Source organism: Mobula birostris, chromosome 11, assembly GCF_030028105.1.
Source record: "Mobula birostris isolate sMobBir1 chromosome 11, sMobBir1.hap1, whole genome shotgun sequence".
In the NCBI taxonomy this organism is placed as follows: domain Eukaryota; kingdom Metazoa; phylum Chordata; class Chondrichthyes; order Myliobatiformes; family Myliobatidae; genus Mobula; species Mobula birostris.
In genome coordinates, this window is record NC_092380.1 from 44,253,017 (window position 1) to 44,269,325 (window position 16,309).

Below are 16,309 nucleotides of genomic sequence, written 5' to 3' on the forward strand. Positions count from 1 at the left end.
CCCCTGCAAGTCTAGTTTAAACCCTCCCAATAGCATTCACAAACCTCCCCACCAGGATATTGGTCCCCCTCGGATTCAAGTGCAACTTGTCCTTTCTGTACAGGTCACACCTACCTCAGAAGAGAAACCTGAATCCCTGCCCCCTGCTCCAATTCTTCAGGTAGGCATTTTTCTTCCACCTCATTCTATTCCTATATTCACCATCGCATGGCATGGGCAGCAATCCCAACATTACTACCCTTGAGGTCCTGCTTCTCAGCTTCCTTCCTCCCTGTAGTCTGTTTTCAGGACCTACTCCCTTTTTCTACCTATGTTGTTGGTACCAATATGTACCACGGCCCTGACTGCTCACCCTCCCATTTCAGGATACCATGGATGCATTCGGAAACATCATGAACCCTGGCAACTGAGATGCAAATTACCATCCGTGTTTCTTTCTCGCGGCCACAAAATCACTTATCTGTCCCCTTAACTCTAGAGCCCCCTATTACTGCTGCCATCCTCTTCTGTTCTCTACCCTTCTGAGCCATAGGGCCAGTCTCAGTGCCAGAGGCACGGCTTTTGTTGCTTCCCTCCCCCCCCCCCCCACAACAGTACATAGAATGGAGTACTTATTGTTAAGAGGGACAGCCCCATAGGGTGCCCTCCACTACTTGACACTCTCCCTCTCCTTTCCTGACAGTCACCCATTTATCTGTGGCCCTGGTGTGACTATCTGCCTGTAACTCCTATCAATCATCTCCTCACTTTTCGTAACTTCCCCTATGTGTTGATCCAGATTTCCAGCATTTGCAGTCTCTCGTGTCTCAGCATATTCCTCCTGCATTTTGTGTGACGCTCTGGTTTCCAGCATTTGCAGTCTTGTGTCCCAATGCATTCTGCCTTTGCTGTGGTCAAGACAAGCCGGGACCACCCGGGAGCAGAACAGGAAGCCTGTAGGAAGAACAAAACACTAAGCAGATCATACACTAATACTTCAGATGATACAGATCAATAAGAATTACAAACAACACACACAGAATGCTGGAGGAACTCAGCAGGCCAGGCAGCATCTAGGAAAAGAGTACAGTCGACATTTCGGTTGGAAACCCTAGGGCAGGAGTGGAGAAAAAAGCTGAGGAGTAGATTTAAAAGGTGGGGGGGGGGGCAGAGAAAATACTAAGTAATAGGTGAAACCTGGAGGGGGAAGGATGAAGTAAAAGACCTGAGAAGTTGACAGAAGGCCATGGAAGAAAGAAAAGGGGGAGGAACATCAGAGGGAGGTGATGAGCGGGCAAGGAGATACGGTGAGAGAGATAATAGTGAAGTGCGGGGGCATTACCGGAAGTTAGAAAAATCAATGTTTATGCCATCAGCTCGGAGGCTACCCAAATGGAATATAAGGTGTTGTTCCTCCAACCTAAGGTCTCATCAGGACAGTGGAGGATGGACATACTGGAATGTGAATCGGAAGTGGAATTAAAATGGGTGGACATATTTGAATGGGAATAGGAAGTGGAATTAAAATCCCTCTGGTGCTCATTTCTTCCATGGCCTTCTATCTCTTTCACCAATCAACTTCCCAGCTTCATCCTTCCCCCTCCAGGTTTCACTTATTCCTTTGTGTTTCTCTCTTCCTTCCCCCCACCTTTTAAATCTACTCCTCAGCTTTTTTCTCTAGTCCTGCCAAAGGGTTTCAGCCTGAAACGTTGACTGTACTCTTTTCCTAGATGCTGCCTCCCCTGCTGAATTCCTCCAGCATTTTGTGTGTGTTGCCCGGATCTCCAGCATCTGCAGATTTTCTCGTTTGTGACAAGAATTACAATTTCATTCATTTGGCCAGTTGTTTTGGGGATGGAGCATGGAATATTTAAAACTGTCCCCATGGTTTAAATAACTTCACATCTGCTGACTCATTGAACAACCTGTCCAACATATTAATTCACAGCCCACACATACAACAGATAGAAGGCCAAGTAGGCAGGTCAGTTTCCTTTCATGTGACTGAGCATCTTTTAACAGTTAAGAGGTTATGCTGTAAAACTAGCATGCTGTTTCATTTCCAGTTCTGATGAATTGCCTTCAACTTGAAACACCAACTCCATTTTCTTCTTTATAGATTCTGCCAGGCTTGCTGTATGCCTCAAACATATTCTGTTTTATCATCTAAAATGACATCAGTCCTGAAATAACCTAAGAACCTCAAACAGGAATAGTAAAATCATAGGTGATCTTTTCAAAATCTCAACATATTCTTGCATGAATCCTGCTTTCTTGTCTAACCCCGTATTCCTTGAGTGCATTAATACCAAAAAAATCTATTCACTTTGTCTTGAATAAACACAGCAACTGAACCTGCAGTTTTCTTTGGTAGATAATTCCAAAGATTCACCACTAATGTGGAAATTTCTTCTGATTTCAATCTTGAACAGCTAACTTATTTTGATCTTTGATACTGAACACAATTGACAAAATATTGTCCCTGCCTCTGCCCTGTCAACCCTTGAAAGAATTTTGTATGTACTCCACATTCTTGTTCGCCATGAAAACTATCAACCCTGTATGCTTAATCTTTCTTTATTCCATGAACCAATCTTTTTGCAGCAGTAGTACAGTACAACACATAAATTACTACAGTACTCAGCAAGTCTTAGGCACCCCAGCTATCTATATATACTGTATATGTGCACAGCACTGCATATAATTGCAATAATGAACCTTATATCCAAATGCTTCTTTTAAATAGAAGTTAATATTCTGTTTGCTTAGTAATTGTTTGCTGTACTAATACGTTAAATTTCAGTTACCTGTTTACAAGAATGTTGAGGACCCTCAGAGCCTTCAGTCTTTCAGTATTTATATCTGTACCTCGCTTTCCCACCACTTAACTATCAGATTTTTCCACATTATATTTGATCTGCTATAGCTGCTTTCATTGCCCTAGCCTATCATTATTCCCTTACAGCTTCTCTACAATTATTACTTTCAGATTTGTTGGAACCATTCTAAAATCAATGGAGTTTTGAAAGATTATAATAAACATATACATTATCTCCACAGCCATCTTCATCAAAAAGAGGGATAGGAACAGACAAGTTAGGAAAGCGTTTAATTGGAGTAAGGGGAAATATGAGGCTATCAGGCAGGAACTTAGAAACATAAATTGGGAACAGATGTTCTCAGGGAAATGTACGGAAGAAATGTGGCAAAGTTCAGGGGATTTTGCGTGGAGTTCTGCATAGGTACGTTCCAATAAGACAGGGAAAGGATGGTAGGGTACAGGAACCATGGTGTACAAAGGCTGTTGAAAATCTAGTCAAGCGGAAAAGAAGAGTTACGAAATGTTCAAAAAACTAGGTAATGATAGAGATCTAGAAGATTATAAGGCTAGCAGGAAGGAGCTTAAGAAAGAAATTAGGAGAGCCAGAAGGGGCCATGAGAAGACCTTGGCGAACAGGATTACGGAAAACCCCAAGGCATTCTACAAGTATGTGAAGAGCAAGAGGATAAAACGTGAGAGAATAGGACCTATCAAGTGTGACAGTGGATAAGTGTGCATGGAATTGGAGGAGATAGCAGCGGTACTTAATGAGTACTCTGCTTCAGTATTCACTACAGAAAAGGATCTTGGTGATTGTAGGGATGACTTACAGCAGACTGGAAAGCTTGAGCATGTAGACACTAAGAAAGAGGATGTGCTGGAGCTTTTGGAAAATATCAAGTTGGATAAGTCACCAGGACTGGACAAAATATACCCAGGGCTACTGTGGGAGGTGAGGGAGGAGATTGCTGAGCCTCTGGCAATGATCTTTGTATCATCCATGGGGATGAGGGGGGTTATGAAGGATTGGAGGGTTGCGGATGCTATTCCATTATTCAAGAAAGGGAGTAGAGATAGCCCAGAAAATTATAGACCAGTGAGTCTTACTTCAGTGGTTGGTAAGTTGATGGAGAAGATCCACCTTATATTCAGGCAGGATTTATGAACATTTGGAGAGTCATAATATGATTAGGAATAGTCAGCATTGCTTTGTCAAAGGCAGGTTGTGCCTTATGAGCCTGACTGAATTTTTTGAGGATGTGACGAAACACATTGATGAAGGTAGAGCTGTAGATGTAGTGTATATGGATTTCAGCAAGGCATTTAACAAGGTACCCCATGCAAGGCTTACTGAGAAAGTAAGGAGGCATGGGATCCAAGGGGACATTGCTTTGTGGATCTAGAACTGGCTTGCCCACAGTAAACAAAAAGTGGTTGTAGATGTGTCATATTCTGCTATTCTGCATGGAGGTCGGTGACCAGTGGTGTGCCTCAGGGATCTGTTCTGGGACCCCTACTCTTCATGACTTTTACATATGACCTGGATGAAGAAGTGGAGGGATGGGTTAGCAAATTTGCTGTTGACATAGAGGTTGGGGGTTTTGAGGGTAGTATGGAGGGCTGTCAGAGGTTACAACGGGACATTGATAGGATGAAAAACTAGGCTGAGAAGTGGAAGATGGAGTTCAACCTAGATAAGTGTGAGGTAGTTCATTTTGGTAGGTCAAATATGATGGCAGAATATAACATTAATGGTAAAACTCTTGGCAGTGTGGAGGATCAGAGGGATCTTGGGGTCCGAGTCCATAGGACACTAAAAGCTGCTGCGCAGGTTGACTCTGTGGTTAAGAAAGCATACAGTGCATTGGCCTTCATCAATCATGGGATTGAGTTTAGGAGCTGAGAGGTAATGTTGCAGCTATATAGGACCCTGGTCAGACCACACTTGGAGTACTGTGCTCAGTTCTGGTCGCCTCACTATTGGAAGGATTTGGAAACCATAGAAAGGGTGCAGAGGAGACTTACAAGGATGTTGCCTGGATCGGGGAGCATGCCTTATGAGAATAGGATGAGTGAACTCGGCCTTTTCTCCTCGGAGCAACAGAGGATGAGAGGTGACCTGATAGAGGTGTATAAGATGATGAGAGGCATTGATTGTGTGGATAGTCAGAGGCTTCTCCCCAGGGCTGAAGTGGCTAGCATGAGAGGGTACAGTTTTAAGGTGCTTGGAAGTAGGTGCAGAAGAGATGTCAGGGGTAAGTTTTTTTACGCAGAGGATGGTGAGTGCCTGGAATAGGCTGCCGGCAACGGTGATGGAGGTGGATACGATAGGGTCTTTTAAGAGATTCCTGGATAGGTACATGGAGTTCAGAAAAATAGAGGGCTATGGGTAACTCCAGGTAATTTCTAAAGTAAGGACATGTTGGGCACAGCTTTGTCGGCCGAAGGGCCTGCATTGTGCTGTAGGTTTGTGATGTTTCTAAAATCCTTAAGTGCAGGTGGTAGGGGTCCAAGCAGGGATTCCCAATCTGGGTTCCATAGACCCCTCCGTTAAAGGTAGGAGTCCATGGTACAAAAAAGGTTGGGAACCCTTGGGTCTGAGGGCTCTAACAGTTTCCTTTACCATTAGTTCCATTAATACTGTGTGTTTTGTTGCTGTGAAAAAAGGCACAAAATTTTTTTCAGTTCAGTCTCCTAATTCCACGACTTCTCCTTTTGCAACCAGTAATGGACCCACAATAACTTTTGACTAAAGAAGCTTATATAGGCTGGTTTTATGCTTCTAATTAGATTTGTATTATACTTTCTCTTTCCTTCCAAATTTCTTAGTCCTCGCTTGCCAAAAGTTGATTTTTTTAAAAGTCCCAGTGCTTATTCCTTAGTTTGGCAACACTATGTCTTTTCTATTGGCTTAATACCATCTTTAACATCATGAAATTAATTGGATCTTTCCTTGTTCTTGGGTGTGAGTCCATAGATTGTAGATTCAGTTCAGAGTTGAGGTAAGTGAAGTTATCCATGTTGGTTCGGGCATCTCATTGTTGAAATGTAATAACTGTTCCTAAGTTACTAAATTCCTAAACCTGATGGTGTGAGATCTAAGGCTCCTGTACTTCCTTCTCGATAGCAACGAGAAAAGAACATGACCTGGATGGTGAGAGTCCTTGATAATTGATGCTGCTCTCTTGTGCCTGCACTCCTTGTAGATGTGCTCAAAAATGGAGAGGGGTTTGCCTGTGATGGACTGGGATGCGTTCACTTTTGCAAGCCCTTACTTACATAAGAACATATAAAATAGGAGCAGGAGTAGGCCAGCTGGTCCATCAAGCCTGCTCCACCATTCAATAAGATCATGGCTGATTTGACAGTGGACTCCTCTCCATCTACCTGCCTTTTCCCCATAACCCTTAATTCCCCTACTATGCAAAAAAATTATCCAAGTATACTTGGAGACAAAGAAACTAAAGACCATAAACTAACAGTGAAATATGAGTCAAAGCTGTAGGTGCTCAACTGCTCATGTAGTGTTATTGTACAGAGAATTTTTGAGTTAATATTACAGATTGATTCACTAACGTAGAGTTGACCAGTTCTCTTACAAATAAAGAAAGCACAAGACCAGAAATTGTTGAATTTGATATTGTTCAGAAGGCTGCAACATGCCTGGGTAAGGTACTGAACACCAAGATTGCATTAGGCATTGTTAGAACAGTATAGGAGACCACAGGTGAAGTGGAATAGAATTAAAGTGAGGATGAGATGATATCTTTCTTACAGTTCTAGTATTTAAACACATATACCATGAAGATTTTCTGATTCACAAGGATAACATTGAGATAAGTTTATTGTACCTTGAAGCAGAAATATATATCCCAATAATTTACCAGTTATGTGGGGTTTTAGATACTTCGTCTGGTGTAGAAGCTCCAATGTTTTTCTTTATCAACAATGTCACGAGAGGTTATGATATGCAGTCTATCACAAAGCTAATAACCATCTCCAGTTGTGGACATTTAGGGATAATCCTGTATTTAATTATCTGTATGCTGCTACTACAAGCAAATATGAAATGACATAATCAATCCACAGCAGCAGCTATCGTTTGTTAGTCCTCGTCTTCACATTTAAACTGCTGAGCATTTACTGAAGATGAGACTCTGAGATGATCCCTTGTCAGTTCTCTAAGCAAGACATACTTCCATGTCTGGAAACTCATCCAATTCAATGCTGTTTCAGCTCATGCGTTGTTAAAACCTTGAGCTGTACTTTGGTGTTGAGACTAAGTATTTCTACCTGAACATCATCTTGGTAAAGAACAACAAGCCAGAGTGAAAACAAAGTTCAAGTTCCTGTATGTAATTTGTACCAAGTCCTGTTCACTCAACATTCCACCAGTGCTTGTAAACTTCTATCTGGAAGGGCTTTATACTGTAGGAATCAGAATCAGGTTTAGTATCACTGAACACGAGGAAATCTGCAGATGCTGGAATTTCAAACAACACACATAAAAGCTGCTGGTGAACGCAGCAGGCCAGGCAGCATCTCTAGGAAGCGGTACATTCAACGTTTCTGGCCGAGACCCTTACGTCCTGACGAAGGGTCTCGGCCTGAAACGTCGACTGTACCTCTTCCTAGAGATGCTGCCTGGCCTGCTGCATTCACCAGGAACTTTTACATGAGTTGCTTATGTCATGTGTGACACCAAGCAGAGTTACCGGATGGATGATGCTAATGAGAGAGATAACGAAAGACAATGGAGAAACATTCAAAATGCAAATAAGAGAGAAGAAAGGGATTAACGGGAAAGAAACACAATTCAGATATTGACAGACTGGTTGCTTTGAACCTGAACTGTTTGAAGTTTGATGGACAGGTGATATCCCAGCAGGGGGATAAAAGGAGCAGGTTTGCTAAGGCACGAGACACGCCACGAGACCCTGGAAAGAGCAGTGTGCCCCCACAAGTGGTGGGAGTTTGGAGGACCGGTTCACGGGAACCGATCAGAGGCTCACAGGGTGTAAAGGTACGATTGGTGGGAACCTGGGGTGTGTGTCCGCCCTTGCCTGGGTGCCGGCTTTACTGCGGAAGGACGATCGTATCCGGAATGGAGGGGTCACGGTCAGTGACCACAGCAGGATTAGAAGACATCAGAAGGTCTGCCCGAAACCAACTGCGAAGACATCAAAAGGTCTGCCTGAAACCAACTGCAAAGACATCAAAAGGTCTGCCTGAAACCAACTGCGAAGACATCAAAAGGTCTGCCTGAAACCAACTGCAAAGACATCAAAAGGTCTGCCTGAAACCAACTGCGAAGGCATCAAAAGGTCTGCCTGAAACCAACTGCATCTCTCTCTCTCTCTCTCTCCCCCCAATGGTACAACAACAGCGATTACTTCGAACTGCACTAAACTGAACTGAACTCTGCTTCACTTAAGACTGATCATTTTACCCCTAGACTGCGATAGAGCTTGATTGATTCCTATTACCCTATTTCTGTGTATATGTGTGTATTATCATTGCTAACCTGTTACATTTATATCCTTGTGGTTAGTGTACTGTATTACTTATTTCTTTAATAAGACTTTATTAGTTCCTAGTAATCGCAGACTCCAATGAGCGTTCCATTTCTGCGGGTTTGACAACCCAGTTACAGGGTACGTAACATAAGTGGGGATCTCATCCGGGATTTTGAACGCCAGAAATTTGGGATTGGATAAATTGACTGGGTTAAAATTCCCGAAAGAAAAAAAAGGGCAAACAGCAGAAATGGAGATTGAGGAATTTCTAAAGGCGCCAACCTTGGAGGCATTAGGGGATACCAGGAAATCAGAATTGGCGACTGTTGCAAAACGATTGAATCTTTTTAAGGGGAAGCCGACAACGAGGAGAGCGGAGATGCACAGAGCTATTATTGAGCATTATGTATCTGAAGGTGTGTTTCCCCAAGGGGAGCTGAAGGTGGTGCCTATGAGCAAACCTGGTGGAGAAGCAGTGCAGCTGCAGATGGAAAGATTAAGACTCGAGCATGAGTTCCGAGTCAAGCAGCTAGAATGAGAAGAAAGAGAGAAGCAATTAGAACAGAAGAAAGAGAGAAGCAATTAGAACGAGAAGAAAGAGAGAAGCAATTAGAACGAGAAGAGAAGCAGTTAGAACGGGAGAGAGTAAGGCAGTTAGAACGAGAAGAGAGAGAGAAGGAAAGGCCTTGCAGGTGGAGATGTGTACCCAGCAGTAAGGCTGACAAGCAAGCCTGCCAGGACTGAGGACCCGCCCATGGACTCACAGGTTTATCCCGTTTGCGCAGTGACTCGGCGCATGTTCAGAAAGGCTGCCGAAGCGAATGTAGATTTAGCTGAGACGTTTTTACCAGCCTTGTACTAGGAGGGGTTAGAAAGTGAGAAGAAGGAGCATAGTGGAGCGGAAGAAAGTGAGGTAGATTTATCATTAGCGAGGAAGGAATTTATACAGGCACAGGAACGAGATGAGGAGCTGATGGTTTTGACGGAGACAGCTCTCCCTGAAGCAGAAATAAAAAGGGAACCAGTGGGCTATTATGTGAAGGAGGGAGTACTAATGAGGAAATGGAGACCAAGTACTGTGCCCGCAGATGAGGAGTGGGGGTTGGTACACCAGGTGGTAGTGCCGAAAATTTATAGGGACAAGATTTTTAACCTGGCTCACAAGATACCCCTCAGTGGACATTTTGGGGTGAGGAAGACAGTCGATAGAATTATGAGAGAGTTTTACTGGCCGAACATGAAGAAGGATATTGTTGACTATTGTAGGCGATGTCATTTATGTCAGATGGTAGGAAAGCCGAATCAGGTCCTGCCTAAAGTGCCCCTTTGACCGATACCCGCTTTCGGGGAACCTTTTTCCCAAATAATTGTGGATTTTGTCGGACCCCTGCCCAGAACTGCAAGTGGGCGAGAGTATGTGATGACTGTGATGTGCGCCGCCACCAGGTTTCCAGAGGCTGTGCCCCCGGCAAGCGTCAAGGCTCCCACAGTGGTAAAGGCACTTGTGAAATTTTTCACTACGGTGGGGCTGCCCAGGGAAATCCAGTCAGATCAGGGGAGTGTCTTCACATCTCACACATTCCGACGGATGTTGGATGAGATGGGAGAAAAGCAGATTTTGGCCTCTGCGTACCACCCAGAATTCCAAGGGGCATTGGAATGATTCCACGCAATATTAAAGACCGTGATTAAAATTTATTGTCAAGAGAACGCTAGGGACTGGGATGATGCCTTGCCTCTTCTGTTATTTGCCGTAAGGGACACGGTTCAGGAGTCATTGGGGTTCAGCCCATTCGAGCTCGTCTTCGGTCATCGGCCCAGAGGACCCCTGACCTTACTGAAAGAGCAATGGTCCAGTCCAGCAGTACAAGTCAATGTGATTGATTATGTTTTAAAATTTCGTGAGAGGCTTAAAAGGATCTGTGACCTTGCCAAACAAAATCTACGACACTCCCAAACTAAAATGAAACAGTGGTATGATAGACGTGCCCGCGAACAGGTGTTTCAAGTGGGCGATAGGGTCTTAGTTCTGTTTCCAGTGGTAACCAACCCCCTCTAGGCGAGATTCCACGATCCGTACAAAGTGATTAAAAAGATAGACTCTTTGAATTATGTTATCGAAACGCTGGACAGGCGTAAGCCAACCCAATTAGTACACATTAATATGTTAAAAGCTTACCACGATCAGAAAGCAGATCTAGTTGGTGTTATCACGAAAATTAATGAGGCTGGGGTGCCAAGTGATAAGGGGAAAACCCATGTTGAAAAGATAAATATGGTGCCAACCAGATTGGAGAACTCTATTGTTTTGGCCAACTTTGCTGATAAGGTCTCTCACTTAACCCCCAAACAGAGTGAGCCGCTGATAAAGCTAATTAACCGGCATGCAGATGTATGTCCGGATGTCCTGAGATGATGCAAGGGGACGGTACATGATGTTGTTGTCACATCAGACCAGCCTATTAAGCAACACCTCTATAAGATGAACTTGGAGAAGGGCAAGCTAGTGGAGAAAGGGTACTGGTGCGTTCCTTTAACTGACCGGGCTAGAGAAATCTCAGCATTTGTCACTCCATCCAGGTTATACGAGTATAATGTTTTACCTTTTGGCATGAAAAACGCCCCAGGGACCTTCCAAAGGATGGTTAGTTCAGTGATAAAAAGGTTAAAGAACGCAGAAGTGTATATAGACGATTTAGTGCTCTGGAGTGATGCGTGGGAGGAGCACATTGTGGCAGTAGAGGAACTGTTTAAACGCTTGTCTGAAGCCAACCTGACAGTGAACCTCGCGAAAAGTGAGTTCGGCCACGCTAAGGTCACTTATCTGGGGTATGTGGTAGGATAGGGGCAGCTGGCACCGATGCAGGCTAAGGCGCAGGCTATCTCTGAAGTTCCCATCCTGATGGACAAGAGAGCCCTGAGAAGGTTCTTGGGGATGTTGGGGTACTATCAGAATTTCTGCAAAAACTTTGTGGATATTACCCTCCCTCTTACTAAGCTCTTGCCGAAGAATGCAAAGTTTGTGTGGAACGATCTTTGTCAACAAGCCTTTGAGAGTCTGAAGGCAATTCTGTGTCACCACCCTGTATTGAATGCGTCTGACTTTTCAAAACCCTTCTCCCTAGCAACAGATGCTAGCGACAAAGCGGCAGGGGCGGTGCTGTTGCAGACAGACAAAGAGGAGATTGAACACCTAGTGGCTTATTTTTCTAAGAAGTTTAATGTCCATCAGAGAAATTATTCCACTGTGGAGAAGGAATTACTGGCAATCATATTAGCATCACAACATTTTGAGGTTCATATTTGTCTGGCATGGAAACCACTGATAAATTACACTGATCACAACCCATTAGTGCTCTTGGTCACAATGAAGGATAAAAACAAACACTTACTAAATTTTACAGGAATTTGATATTAAGATAAAACATATAAAAGAAATGGACAATATGATTGCTGATTGTCTGTCAAGGTGTTAAAACTTAAAGTTCTCTGTATTAGCTGAATAGCTGATGACTACCTGTATATTAGTGTGTATCTCATAATGTGCATTCATGCCCATAATCTTTACCCCGGTAAAAATCCTTTTAAGGGTGGGGGTGTCATGTGTGATGCCAAGCAGAGCTACCAGGCAAATGATGCTAATGAGAGAGATAACGAAAGACAATGGAGAAACATTCAAAATGCTAATAAGAGAGAAGAGAGGGATTAACGGGAAAGAAACACAAATCAGATATTGACAGACCGATTGCTTTGAACTTGAACTGTTTGAAGTTTGACAGGTGATACCCCAGCAGGGGGATAAAAGGAGCAGGTTTGCTAAGGCACGAGACACGCCTCGAGACTCTGGAAAGAGCAGTGTGCCCCCACAAGTGGTGGGAGTTTGGAGGACCGGTTCACGGGAACCGATCAGAGGCTCACAGGGTGTAAAGGTACGATGGGTGGGAACCTGGGGTGTGTGTCCGCCCTTGCCTGGGTGCCGGCTTTACCGCGGAAGAACGATTGTATCCGGAACGGAGGGGCCACAGTCGGTGACCACAGCGGGATTAGAAGACATCAAAAAGTCTGCCTGAAAGCAACTGTGAAGACATCAAAAGGTCTGCTTGAAACCAATTGCATCTCCCACACACTCACACTCTCTCTCTCTCTAATGGTACAACAACAGCGATTACTTCTAACTGCACTAACTGAACTGAACTCTGCTTCACTTAAGACTGATCATTTTACCCCTAGACTGCGATAGAGCTTGATTGATTCCTATTACCCTATTTCTGTGTATATGTGTGTATTAACTTTGCTAACCTGTTACATTTATATCCTTACGATTAGAGTACTGTATTACTTATTTCTTTAATAAAACTTTATTAGTTCCTAGTAATTGCAGACTCCAACGAGCGTTCCATTTCTGCTGGTTTGGCAACCCAGTTACGGGGTACATAACACTTAGCATCACTGACATATGTTGTGAAATTTGTTTTGCAGCACCAGTACAGTGCAATACATAAACACTATGAATTACAATAACAAAAGTTACAAGTAGACAGTAGTGAAGAAGGTTTTCAGCATGCTTGCCTTTATCATAGAGCACAAGAGTTTGGATGTCATGTTAGAACTACTGGCAAGATTACACTTGGAGTATTGAGTGCAGTTCTAGTCATTCTAGCCTCAGGAATGATGTAATTAAACTGGAAAGGGTTCTGAAAAGATTCACAAGAACATTACTCAGATTGAATCAGAACGATATATTATTAATGCCTTAGATGTGAAATTTGTTGCATTCTGACAGCAGTACAATGCAAAGACAAAACTAATATAAATTACAAAAACAGCGCAAAAACGGTTTGAATATTAAGCAGAGACTGGATAGGCAGAAGGGTGACCTTAAAGAGTACTGTATATAAGATCATGAGGTTGACTGGATTACTGCACAGATGCAACAGGAGCGTTCCCATGTAGATCTGACTAAGATTTTCGACAGAAAACCCAGTCTCTATAGAAGAGAGGAGCCGCCTGGCGAACTAGTCATCGTCGGTGTAGTCTGAGGCTACGTCCACACTACGCCAGATAATTTTGAAAACGAAGCCTTTTCTCTTCGTTTTGACCTTCCGTCCACACTGAAACAGCGTTTTCATCCCCTGAAAATGGAGATTTTCTAAAACACTCTGCAGAGTGTGTAAAATTGAAAACGATTGTTTCGCGTTGTCGTGTGGACAGGATAAATGGAGAGATGTAAAAACGTTGTCATGACAACACCACAACAACAATGCTTTTTCTGCTTCTTCTTGGGATTGCGCGAGCAATGCCGGACGGCTGTTCTTGGTTCTTGGTTCTTGATCCTCCTAAATATTCCGCATGGAATTTAAACTGGAGGTGGCTTTCAAGCTGGTCCCCTCGGTTTCTCTGTTTGTATCCTTTGTTCTTCTGCCCGTGCCCTCCGGTCTCCCAGTCTGCGGTGGTCGTACCCTCGATCTCCTGTACCCTGTGGTCTCCAAGCCAGCACTGTCGCTGACTGACCACCGCTGTTATAACGCGCAGTCGGTGTGAATGGCGTGAGAGTTAAATTGTAAAGTGAGGTTTTTTCACTAGATCCCCTAAATTGATTTGATTGAGTCTATCTTTAAAGATATTAATGTCAGAAATACTGCGCAGGTCTGGCGGCAGAAGATTTCACTTTCTTGCTTCTTGATTCTCCAAAATATTCCGCATGGAATTTAAACTGGGTTGGCAGAGGGTGGGTTTAAGAAGGAGATTTTTGAAGAAGGAAAGCTGCCTTAAATTTAATTGGGTTCGGTTGTGTGACTGTGTTAGGATTAAGATTATTCCATGCTTTAATTGTGCAGGGAGAAAGTGAATTGCTGTACACATCTGGCTTGGTAGTTAGTATTTCAAATTTAGTTAAGTACCCTCTTCTGCTCCTAATAGGTTTGGGTTTGATGTGGGATTGGTAGTCTATGTTGAGTTGATCATTTAACATTTTGTAATTGTTGATCTTGGGCAGAGGACGGCTTCATGCGTGTGTTGTTTACTTTATTGTCTACATTAATAGCGTGTTTGGAATTAAACATCTCCACTGCTTTGCTGACTTTGTACTCGTTTGTAACTCGCAGAAACAGCTCGACTGCATTGTCTGTCTAAACGAAGAAGTCCGGTCTGATTTTTGCAGTTTTCTTTGTATTCCTCGAAGACATTGTTGAAAACTTTCTTTCGCTGTTGTTGTAGGTACTCTAGTTTTTGACCAATGGAAATAGCACAACGCCACCGCGGAAACGTAAATATTATACAGTTTTCTCTTTTTTTGTTTTCTGTAGATGTGTCTGCGCATGCACAGTAGTAGATTCGCCCAAATATCTGTTTTAGTGTGGACAGAGATATTTTGAAAAATGCCCAGTGTGGACGCCTGTCGTTTTTACTCAAGACCAGCGTTTTCAAAATTATCCAGTCTAGTATGGATGTAGCCTGAGTCAGAGTAGGAAGGCTTTGGCCCAAACAGGCAGAGTCTAGGTAAGTCCATTCCTTCTTATTCAACTCTAGAGAGAATGGGGTGGGGTATGTCTACAGAGCCAGTGTTCTGTTCTAGGTGTCAGATGTGGGATTTCCAGGAGACTGCCAGCCTCTCTGATGGGCACATCTGCACCAGGTGCATCGAGATGCAGCTCCTTAGAGACCGTGTTAGGGAATTGGAGCTGCAGCTCGATGATCTTCAGCTTGTTAGGGAAAGTGAGGCTGTGGTAGACAGGAGCTACAGGGAGGTAGCCACCCCAACGTTACAGGAGACAGATAAATGGGTGACTGTTCGGAGAGGGAAGTGATAGTGGAGAGCACCCCTGTGGCTGTCCCCATCAACAATAAGCACGCCATTTTAAATACTGTTTGGGGGGAGGGTGACCCACCTGGGGGAAGCAGCAGAAGCCATGCCCCTGGCACAGAGTCTGGCCCTGTGGCTCAGAAGGGATCTGAAGAGGATGGCAGCAGTAAAAGGGGTCTCTATAGTCAGGAGAGACAGATAGGCAACTCTGTGGATACAAAGAGGAAACATGGATGGTAGTTTGCCTGCATCCAAGATGTTTCTAGTAGCATATACAATATCCTGAAAAGGGAGGGTGAGGAGCCAGAGGTCGTGGTACATATTGGTACCAATGACATAGGAAGAAAATGGGAGGAGGTTCTGAATAAAGAATATAGGGAGTTATGAAGGAAGCTGAGAAGCAGGACCTCAAGGATAGTAATCTTGGGATTGCTGCTTGTGCCATGCGACAGTGAACATAGGAATAGAATGAGGTGGAGGACAAATGTGTAGCTGGGATTTTCTGCAACAGGTGTGACCTGTACTAAAGGGACGGGTTGCACTTGAATGTGAGGGGGACCAATATTCTTACGCGCAGATTTACTAGAGCAGCTTGTGCTTGAGCCTACTCGGAGAAAGGCTCTTTTAGATTGGGTGTTGTGTAATAACCCAGATCTTATTAGAAACCTTAATGTAAAGGAACCCTTAGGAGACAGTGATTTTTTTTTAAATGGACCTGAGGGGAAAAGCTTTTCCACACAGAGGGTTCTGTGGAACAAACTACCAGAGGAAGTAGCAGAGGCAGGTATTATTAGAATATTGAAAATACATTTAGACAGATACATGCAAAGGAAGGATTTAGATGGTTATGTGCCAACTGCAGGCAAATAGGACTAGCTCAGGTATGCAACTTTGTTGGCTAAACTATCTGTTCACGTACTACATAACTCGGACTCTATGACTTAGTAGGTTGAATGGACAGTTTTCATGCTGGATGATTCAATGATCTAGGACTTATAACATTTTCCAGCAATGTACTCTTTTTACCTTGTAAAACATTGTGGGTACATTCAGCCACATACCTTGACAGAGGCATAATAGAGTTTTAAAAAACTCTAACCCATTCATTGTGGCATTGTCAAAGGGTTTTTAGATGAAAACGCACAATGTTAGAACAGGTAAAGAAAGAAACAAATTGCTTCTGTAACTTTC